We start from the raw sequence: 11,237 nt of genomic DNA on the forward strand, positions 1-11,237 counted from the left end.
GTCCACACTGACCGTCTCTGGCGTAACTGTTGCAACAGGGCCCGCAGGATGCTCAACCTCTGTATGCTCAGAATCTTCAGTCTCTGGTTCCCCTTGACTTGGGTCATATGGGCTGGTATCCACTTCAGCGGACACATCCAGCTCCCGCAGTTGCTGGCTATCCCATTGAAACAAGTCATTTACCATGTCCTGTTTGTTCTTGCGGAGGGTGTCAATGCCCCGCAGCTGACAAAGATTTTCCAGGTCTGATACGGCCATGAGCTTGTAGTTCATTTACACGCCAAATAAAATAAAACTTTTGGGGAGGGGTACTGGCTACACAGTCTCTCTGTATATATAAAAAATCTATTGCATTCAGCTACACCAACGAATTAGTTCGTTTCTTGACAGTGCTAGCGCTATCTTAGATACTTTCAGCACAACACAGATCCCAACCACTGCCAAACACTGTCACAGGAGCCCTAGTAGGTTACGGAAATACACTTTACACACTAGTTCAGAGTATAACTGCCACGACCTCTGTTACCATGGGACAGAGGAGCCCGCTGACTGTCTGAGCCTAAATCTACCAATAAAAATGGTTAAACACACTCTATTCTGTCTAGCTAACAACAATACAATAGTAGCGTCTCTTCAGAGACCTGGGATCAGTTTCTGTGTATGGCTGAATAGCAGGGTAGCTGAACAAACAAAGGACGTTTGAAAGTCGTTTATTAATGCAAGATAAATAATTAATATATACATACAATCATTAAAATCAACAATGATTGAGACATTAATTGCACAGTATGAAAAGAAAGGGATAAAATACTTAGGTTTTGTGGAGATATGTCCGTTCTGGGAAAATCATAAAGTTCGGTTTCAGTGAAGTTCTTTGTTTCAGTCAGAGCAAGATGGCCGAACAAGATGGCCGCTAACCATGTGTCCTCTGGTTAGCAGCAGACAGCTCTCATACAGATGGAATGTGGAGGACTGAGGTCCGCCTGCCGGCCATGTTCTTTTGATGAAGCTGGTTTGGGGGTGTGGCAATGCCGGCCCCCTCTGAGCTACTAACCAACCACAGTTCAGGTCCTTGGGGAGAGATTTAGGCTTAAACTTCTAAAATGCCGCAACTCACAAATGGTGCATGTCATCTTTTGGTGGGTAGCAGATTCCTGATCGTCAGAAAATACAGATTAATATGACATAAGACATGACTAAGGCAGCTTCTCAGGTTCCTGAGAATATTTATACCGCAATAACCGGACGAGATATTGCCATGAGTGTTATATCAGCGCGTTGGGCAGACTTTAACGAATAAGACTATATGAATTTTATAGCTGTGCGATATACGGTCTCCATTTAATAGGTAAAAAAACATATCCCACATGCTTTCACATCTGCCTTGTCGGTGCCGCTCCGGCTGCTTTGTCATGGCCCCCCTGGAGAGCCAGTTTCTGGCTGTGGGGGGAATGAGCTGGTCCCTGCAGGGAATCTGGCCACATGTGACATTCTTGCGGGTGAGGGGAAAGCTTTGCTCACAGGGGGACAGGTCATTTTCTGATCGCTTGCACGACTGCACAGATCCGACAGGAAGAGATCAGGAAATCGACTGTGAATTCTCCAGATTCACCTGCGTTTCTCACGGCTGTTCCGTGACAGTTACTTTATGGTGCACGGCCAAAACGTTATTTATCGTTACTGTTAAAACAATAAATACCTTTATCAAATACATTTAATTACCGGTAATTCAATTTTGATGTGAAAGGAAAGATGGCCGCTGACTTTAGAGGATAATAGCAAAGCCCCTGAATGTGCTAGAAACACCATACCATGGACCACGCGGGCTGGTATAGCTCAGGGTCTAAAGCCCCACGCGGTCGGGGCTCCTCATTCTGGCTATCCCAGCCTGCCTGGGGACAAAGGGTTAAAGAGACTTGGGAGGGAGGACCCCACGTCATTTTTTAAATTTCCCACACTCTGGGCATAGCCCACGTGGGGCTTAGCACCCTGAGCCTATGCCAGCTTGCATGGTCCAAGACGGCCAATCCATGGACAAGTGGCTCCTGAGGTGGGGGCTCAACTGACTACCTTACCCACAAACACCTCTACCCTGAATAACCTCATAAAAAATCCCTTTCTTCCCCATTTTCCCCTCCCATATCTGTTGCTATCTGGAGTGTCCACATATATGCTTGCAAAGCACATGGGGGGGGGGGGGGCTGTGAAGGGACATAGGGGGCTAATTGGTGGGTCACACGTTTTGCCCCCTTTTTGAAAGCAAAAGTTGGGGGGAGAGCTAATTCGAGGTGACTTTTTAAATTGCATGCTTTTAGATTCACTTATTTAAAGCACATCTAGAGACTGTAATCTTATTCCGACTTGAACACAGGTGTGCTGTTAATTCACTGTTAGAAAACATTTAGGTCTGGCCTACATGGGCAAAAAGGAATTATCTGAATGGCTCTATTCACCATGCAGAAATGATGCTTTGTGGTGTTGCTTTTTGTATTTGTGCTGGCAATGATGAACTACAATTACAGTATTTACGGCTTCAAGAAAGGTCACTGTATTTTACAATGCTTTTAGTAGGACGTTTTTAGGAACCTTTTAGCCCACAACATAAAATCCTGGTGATTCTCCATTGCTTAAAAGGGTTCCTTATCTCTCTTTGAGAATGGGAAAGGAATACACAGCAGTATGTGGCACCAATTCTGTACTTTAGTGGAATCGCAATTTACAACACAACGAGCATAAGGACAGACAGGAGATAATAGTAAAAAAAATTTCTGTACCGTGTTAGCCAAACAAATTATGTAGGTGACAGACAGGAGACAGAAGCTCCACATTTTTTTTTCAGCACTTTGTGATTGTATTAGGATTTTTTCCCCCTATGGTTTGAGTTTGGGTGCTCTTCAGCAGAGATGGATTAATATGTAATGGGGGCCTAGGCAAGGTAGTACATTTGGGGGCCTGTTGTGGAAGCTGAAGTGGAGAGAGGTCAGTAAAGGTGGTTGGTGGCCCCTTGACACCCACTTGGCCCCAAGCACCTGCCTAGGTTGCCTGGTGGAAGATCCTGCTCTGCTCTTCAGTGGTTGATGAGAAGCAGCTTGCAGACAGTTTCTTTGCTTTTCCAGTGTTTAGATGTAGGACATAGGACAGTATTTCCTCTGCACACATTGTGGTTCCAAACAATGAGTTGCTAGCTATGGAATAAAAGCTCTTCCCCCAGTTCATCTAATCATGCCAAATACAACATGTTTCATGCTGTGCTCTGATGTGCAGAGTCAGAACTAAATCCACTGTATACACAGAAGAAGATACTCAGGGAACAGTCCATCAGGGATATACCGTAGTTATTCTAGAAATGCAATGCTTGACAGCTAGGTGGGGAAGATAGCAAATGCTGGATGTGCAAAAGTTCCTTTGTCAAAGGCTGTCAAGCAAGTCATAATTGAGCTTCCTCTTCTATGCCTCTACTGTGTTTAGAAGAAGTCACATCTATTCCATCCATTGCATTCATCCCTTTGTTGCAGTCTCTTTATGATGTTTGTGTACTTCTGTTTAAAGCGGACCTGAACTCAAAATTTCCTCTTTGCTCTAAAAGATAAGCAACAACATAGAAACCTTTTCAGAAAAACATTTATTTGTTGCAGCTGATAGAAATCCTGCAATAAACCTGCAGTGAGTCTATTCCTGCTTTCATGGAAACAGACATAGGGTTAACATCCTGTGTTTACAAATTTGCTGCTCTGTGGAGGCAACCAGCTGACACAACTGAGAGATCAAATTACAGTTGTGTTTAGTCACAGATAAGGGGGGATTAGACAAGGCTAAGCTCTCTAAATACATACAGGGGATTCATTTGTGTTTTCCTTGTGTCCTGTGCATGAGTTCTGGTCCACTTTAAGAACAATGAAATTATACCAAAAATACTCTGTTAGGCTGGATCCCCACTATAAGCGCTTTTGTGAGCACTTGTGATTGCTGAGCGCTTTTTTTCCCATTCACTTTCATTAAAATCACAGTAAAAATCATGTAAAAATCACATAAAATACACAAAATAAAGATTTTATCGTGATTTTAATGAAAGTGAGTGGGAAAAAGAGCTCAGCAATCACAAGGGCTCACAAAAGCGCTTAGTGTGGATCCAGCCTTCTCAATACTGTAATATATTGGCACTACTGATCTTAGTCTTGTTTTAAGGTACTGGCATGTGACTGCCAATGTTTCCAATAAGAAATGACTCATCATTAGCCTTTGCTTTTCTATATTCTGTGTTTCCTGGGTAAGGCGTTCTATATGAGGAGGTGGGTAGCATGCCATTTCCCTTCTATAAAACGCGTCTAAAATCAGTAATAGAAGTAGGGTGCCTTCACATGTAACACTTGATAAAGGTAGCTGGCCGAAATGGTACAATAAACCAGCATTTTTGCACAAATCCAGGTGGAGACCCAGTCGTTTTGTCTTTGCTGCCTTCACATTTATCCCAGCATTTTTTGGATGTTTTTAAGCATATGCAATTCTGCTTTTTGCAATTTTTTGCTTTCAATTCTTTTTTTGTTTGAATTTTATTATGTGAATTTTTGCATTTTGATTTTTCTGTGCATATCAAAGAAGTTAATTTACATCAATTTGTATATAATTAACTTTACATTTGTATGTGGATTTTTGCACTTGGAATGCAAACATTTGTATTTCCATTGACATGCATTGTATACGATTCACGTGTCCCTTGCGAAAAAGCATACCGTTGTTTTTTCTGCAAAATATTTGCATCAAAATGCTCAAGTGCAATGCCATTGACCTGCATTAGAAGTGTGGTAATCACAAATTTGAAAAAAACGCAATATACATATGAGTTCTGTGGCGTGAAGGGGGCCAGTCAACAATGCCTGCTGCGTTCTAGGATTAAGCTCAGAAGTTCTCTTGCAGCACTGTGACTCCATCCATCAGAGAACCCCTGATTGCCTCCACACTCACACAGTCTCTGGGCACCATAAGTATAGTCACAAAGCCCATGTGTGCAAGGCAGCACTCATGGATTAACATAAAGCCTTTCAATGTCCTGGATGAAGATCCAGATAGCTTGGATGTTGGCTTTATTTTTCCCTCTGTTATTACTACACAATTCCACTAATTGGGAGTGTCTACAACTCTACATACTCATGGCCATGCAATGTGTCCCAGGGTAGCTCAAATCTTAAAAGATTTCTATTCCTGAATTATATGGTATGCCCAACTTGCCATGATGAAGAGAAATGTCTAACTGGGCAGAAATTGTGGTTAGCCATGGCACTGCGGTTGTCCCACAATAGACCCGCAGGCAGGATTCCATGATCAGGATAGGCATTTTTGCTGCAATCTACAATCTACTGTGGTCTCAGTTGTAATGCCAATTGCTTGAATAGTGAATGGGTAGCTTCAGTTGTTGGAATGAAGCAATGGGAATGTTAACAAAGCCAGGAACCATGGATAAAAGATCTTATTGGCTTTTACATATGAAAAACATCCTCCAGTAAATTGTTCATTTTGCCCACAGCAACCTATCATCTTTCTGGTGTCTACTTTAATGTGGTGGTTTGAACATTAAACTTGAAGCTTATGTGGTCGCTGTGGGCAACCAGACTATTCATCATTTAGAACAGGTTTACATACATGAGGCACATGTTAAAGAGGAACTCCAGTGAAAATAATGTAATAAAAAAGTGCTTCATTTTTACAATAATTATGTATATATGTATATATATATATGTATATGTATATGTATAGTCAGTGTTTGCCTATTGTAAAATCTTTCCTCACCCTGATTTACATTCTGACATTATCACATGGTGACCTTTTTACTTCTGGCAGGTGATGTCACTGGAAGAAGATGCTGCTTGCTTTTTTGGCAGTTGGAAACAGCTGTTAATATCCCACAATGCAACAAGGCTCCCACAGTGTGATGTCAGTACCTCGGTGCTGTGAGGCACTGACATCACACTGTGAGAGGGAATTCACCACAATATCAGCCATACAGAGCCCCCCTGATGATCCGTTTGTGAAAAGGAATAGATTTCTCATGGGAAAGGGGGTATCAGCTACTGATTGGGATGCAGTTCAATCCTTGGTTACAGTTTCTCTTTAAGACATATAAGGCACCAACACATGGCTCTGCAGACCTCTCACTGGGATGAAAATAGCAGCTCCAGATTGATTGACCCTCTAACAAAGCATTTCAATCTTTCCTGACTGAGAACACTTATCTGCAACACATCAGATTTTAAGTATAACTAAATATTTGACACCTCAATTTTTACACCTATGACTGAAAAGTTTGTCACTTAACACAAAAAAAAAAGAATATGTATCCATAAAAAGTGATGGTGTTGACATTTCTCTTGCTTTTCTTTGTTTCACATTCATTTAAAGTGTTTGAATGACAGGCGTAAACAGAAGCAGAGTGACAGCAACTGAATTAATAACAAATGTCTGAAATCATAGAAGTAACATTAAAAACTTTCATAGCTGTGGATGCTTAACGTTTTAGAGATATTCTTATGATCAATGCTGGATGTTATGTAAATAGCATGATAAATGACTAGCCTTTAAGCAGCTTCAAAGGAATTATTTTGCTTGAGATAAGTGCACTGCTTTTGACTTTAGAGAAAAAGAGAGAACACCAAGAGCCCAATATAGTGTAGTATGTACTGGTAAGGTATAATTGATAGAGTAATAATATTAATTTAATACTCACAAACCAGGGTTACCAAGTAGGCAACCACTGTCAAAGCAGGTGGGGAGATTGTCCTGACCCCACTCAGGATTAAAAAGTCGCTCTCTGTAGTTGAAGAAGGAAGGGTACAACCCTCCACCAAGGGTGGACTTGATGTACATAATAGGATAACAGAGGCGCCAATAGGATAAAAAACACTAAAAGAACTTAAAAACACATCTTGGTAATAGAGGAGGCAGTGGTGGACTCACCCCCTCCAAGCAGAACACACGACTGTGGATTTTCAGTCAAAACAATTTTATTGGATACTCCAAATAAAGTGCAACGCGTTTCACGGGATACAAACCCGCTTCATCAGGCAATAACAGATAGGAGTAAACAGCATCTGCCAGTATCATCAACACTGAGCGCCTCTGTGAGTATCCAATAAAATTGCTTTTGACTTTAGCGGAACTCTATGTGCTGTAAAATCTTGGAATGCTTCGATGTCTCTCTGCTAACAGAGGATATAGAAACAGAAAGCAGAAGTCCTCTGTTATTTTCTCACACTGTCCCCTAGTGACAAGTAGCCATAAATACACATTGCAGCAGTACTAATTAGTAGCAAGGAAATGTAACAAGTAAGAAATAAAAAAATGTACTTGCAAGCCTCTGAATAAATTGGCTGCTATCGGGTTAAAGGGAAAGTACGGCAAAGTTTTATTTTTTTATTTTTATGCTGGAATGTTGGAATCTGGTATTTTTGTATACGATACATGATTATTTTTGTTGTTACCATAAATCTGTTTTATTGAAAATGTTAACAAAAACAGAATATGCATCTCTAGATGTAACATGCAGATCAGAGTACAGTATCATTCTAATTTTAGATGGACTAGAAAACATTTGAATCAGAAAGGACAGCTAAGTTGCTTAATGTTAAACAAGAACAAATACCAAGATAATAAATGACATATTTGTGATCTCCACCCATGACAAGTATATTTCTCTCCAGGGAGTGACAGCACTTGTATAGCTGGTATATTGTGGGTGGAGGTAGTGAAAATCACTCCTCACAGGAACAGGAGTGATTTATGTACATATAGGAAAGATTAAATAAACCCCACAAAAATTAAAAGACAAAAAAAAACCCTATCATAACAAAACAGAACAAACATAATAAAACAAGGGTTCTGCATGCTCTAAAAATCTAAAAGTAGGTTGTTATGATCTGAAGTAGGCAAACTAAGGGAAAAATTGTTTAAAAAATTGAGGTACATATTTATTTTTCATGTAGAGTGAAATTAAATTTGATATTCATGCCTTAATTTATGCTGGAATTCCTGTCCCATAACATGCAGTGGCGTAACAATAGGGGATGCAGAGGTAGCGAACAGGCCCAATAGTGACCCTCCGTCATTCGCTTTATTAGCTCTTTATTAGTGCTAAGTTGGTAATGATCACCTATACTTGTGCTTTGACTAAATGAAAGCATTAATAGACTGTTCTCCTCCGATACTTACACAGGTTTTCCGCTCTACCTTCTGCCTTACCATAGGGAGTAGATTGCACTGTTTAGCACTTCCTTTATCTGGTTTTACAGTGTACTTTAAGTTTTGATAGCACAGGAATGCATTGTGGGGCTGAGTTCTCTCTTCCTCCACCTCAAGAAGAAATGGAAAGTAACGGCACCAAGCTACATAAACTGTTGTTCAGAAGGCATTACTGAACTCACAAGAATCATTTATTATGTCGAGTCTTTTATACAAGTTGTCCTTTATGATTTAATTAACATTTAGGTCTAATCAAGGGTGGAGTTATTGTCTTAGTACGCACGCAAACACAAACACACACTTTTTGCACTGTATAATAGGTTGAATCGATCATTTTTGACTGACTGGCAGGGGTTATCTTTGATTAATAATCCCTTCTGCTAAGGTTATAGACAAAGCTGGGTTTTCATAGCTGAATGCCGTGACCTCCATGGATTCATTTCTCATTATCACATCAAAACATAACAAACACCCTTCAAGTCTGACATCAAAGTTCTCCCAGTTCCAAATTTCCCTTTTTGTAGCCAAAAAAACAAACAAATGGCAGCTGGCCGCTCTTCAATCAATGCCACTGTAGTTATGGAAAGACACCTGCACCTGTATCTAAATGTACAACATGGGGGCTCAGCATTGGCAACGTTCCTCTGCTCCTTGGTGGAGAGCGAATCTTCATCTGGGCTGAATTGTAGTCATACGCAAATATTTAGGAGCTAGTATTAAAAATTAAAATGTGGCACTATAAACGTCTGAAGTGATTCATGTCCTCTGCTCAGATGTCACAGACTCCTTAATAGCGCTGAGGCCATCTGTTGTTTTGTGAGGCTCGCGGTTTTGATCCTAACATGCACAGTTGACTGGGTCACAGTGGTGCCAGGATACTTGAATCTATTTACTTGCTTTATGTCCTGTGTACACAGCTTGACTTGGCATGCTTTATTTTAAACATCATTTCCATATTTAATATTCACAACCGACCTTCCGTCCTATTTATAACATTAGTGACGATAAATGACAATTAGCTGTTGATCGCCTAACAATAAAAATGTATACAGGAAAACCTAGAGTTCTTTTGTATGTGTAAAGATGGAGAATTCTGTTTAAGATTGGTTTATTGACTTTCAAATCCTTGCACAATCTGGGCCCTGGATACCTGAAGGACTTGTTGCAACTGCATCACACCCCTCACAATCGTAGATCAAAAGGATCTAATAACTTAGTCACGCCCAGAGTCCACCTCAAAGCCTTTGGAGACAAAGCCTTCTGTCATGCTGCGCCTACACTTTGGAACTCCCTGCCATACCCAATCGGGACATCTCCATCCCTGGAAGCATTTAAAGCAGAATGAAACTCAGCATTTCTTCTTTGCTCTAAAAATTTTTTTACAACATTATATACAACTAGCATTTTTTTTTTTACTAGAACAGCATTCAAAAGCGTTACACACAGGACTTAAAAGTTCAGTGCAGAGAAATCTGGACGCATCTGAAGTGGAGATAATGTTATCTTGTGTTTACTTAATTGTATCAAGTGAGGAATGTGACACATTCTCTGACTGTGCAGAAGCTCCTGGACACAGACAGACATTCAAAGCATTTCTGCCTTCAATACAAGATGAATAAAACCAGTTGTGAATAAAATGCAAAGTCAGCTCTCAAAGCAAAAAACTGTACTTTTGGGAACTTGTAATTTATAAATAAATAATAATACTTATGCACAAATGCAAATATGATAACTGTATGGCATATAAAAAGTAGGAAAAAATGTTTTTATTGAATATTATGTCAGGGGTTTATACCGCTTTAAGTCCAAACTGAAAAGCTACCTGTTTGGCCTGGCAATTATGAAAACTTGACTATTACCTCTGTAACACAGTCCATCCTACAACCCTGTATTGAATTGAGACATACGGTATCTATGTACTTTGAGTCCTATGAGAGAAAAGCGCTTTACAAATGTTTGGGTACTGTATGCATAAATTATGTAGGACGAAACTGCAGCTGAAACTGGCAGACATTAACCGGTTCCGAACCGTGTTGGTAGAAATCTACGTCCTGCAAGTAGCTGCGCAACTCTGACAGGACGTACATTTCTCCTTACCCGCCCCCCGCTCCCAGAGCTGCCACTGATACTGCTCTTCCATCACCATAGGCCCCTCTCTTTGCCGTCTCTATGGCAGAGCTCTGTGAGCAGGTCAGGAGCTGCTTTCATTGGCTCCTGACCGCGTGATCACTGTGAGCCAATCACATTGGCTTACATTGATAGACAGCGTCAGGTGCCAATGAAAGCAGCTCCTGACCAGCTGTCAGCGCTCTGCTGTCATAGAGCGGCAGAGAGAGGGGCCCATGGCGATGGAAGAGCGTCGTGACCGGCAAGAGCGATGGATATGCATGGCGATTTGTTTGGAGGCGCCATTTTCTGATACCAGTGGTCTCTGGTCCTTAAGTGGCCATAGACTGCTGGTACGCAAAGGGTTAATAGATAAGTGTACTTATGCTTGTTTGTGTTTCCCAAGACTTTGTGATGATCCCTCATATTGTTTGACAAGAACCACAGGGGTTATGGTAGTTTATTTACAAACTCACAGGGGAATGACTATAAATGAACATACTTACAATTACATTTGTTTCTTGGTGGCTACCACAGGTCATATAGCAAGTGCAGCCACCATGACCCCATGTTTACCTCCAGTATAATTGCAGTCACCATTTTCCCACCATAACACTTGCAGTCATCTATTCCACTACTTTTCCCGCCAAGACAACTGCACCTGCCAAGCCACTATCCCTTTACACTTCCATAACATGTGCAGCCACCACGCCACTAATAACCCCCAATAACAAGTGTGGCCCCTATGCCACTACCCCTCCTCCATTACAAGTGCAGTCACCATGCCACAAACCCTCCCCCATAACAAGAGCACCCCCATGCAAAGTATCACAGGGGCAAGCTATTCCCCCAGTAGTTACACTACTGTGTATTTGCTCTGGACACTAGGTGGAACAGTGGAG

The 11,237-nt window shown here is 41.0% G+C and overlaps 1 long non-coding RNA gene across 1 annotated transcript in view; it reads left to right on the top strand.

Annotated features, from left to right (window-relative positions):
* LOC137563232 (uncharacterized) overlaps nucleotides 1–6,283 on the top strand; it is a 237,068-nt gene extending 230,785 nt beyond the window's left edge. Inside the window, exon 3 of the long non-coding RNA XR_011030296.1 lies at nucleotides 5,836–6,283. This is a non-coding gene — a long non-coding RNA (uncharacterized lncRNA). The remainder of the gene's footprint in view (nucleotides 1–5,835) is intronic.
* The last annotated feature ends 4,954 nt before the right edge of the window (nucleotides 6,284–11,237 follow it).

Source organism: Hyperolius riggenbachi, chromosome 3 (genome assembly GCF_040937935.1).
Source record: "Hyperolius riggenbachi isolate aHypRig1 chromosome 3, aHypRig1.pri, whole genome shotgun sequence".
In the NCBI taxonomy this organism is placed as follows: domain Eukaryota; kingdom Metazoa; phylum Chordata; class Amphibia; order Anura; family Hyperoliidae; genus Hyperolius; species Hyperolius riggenbachi.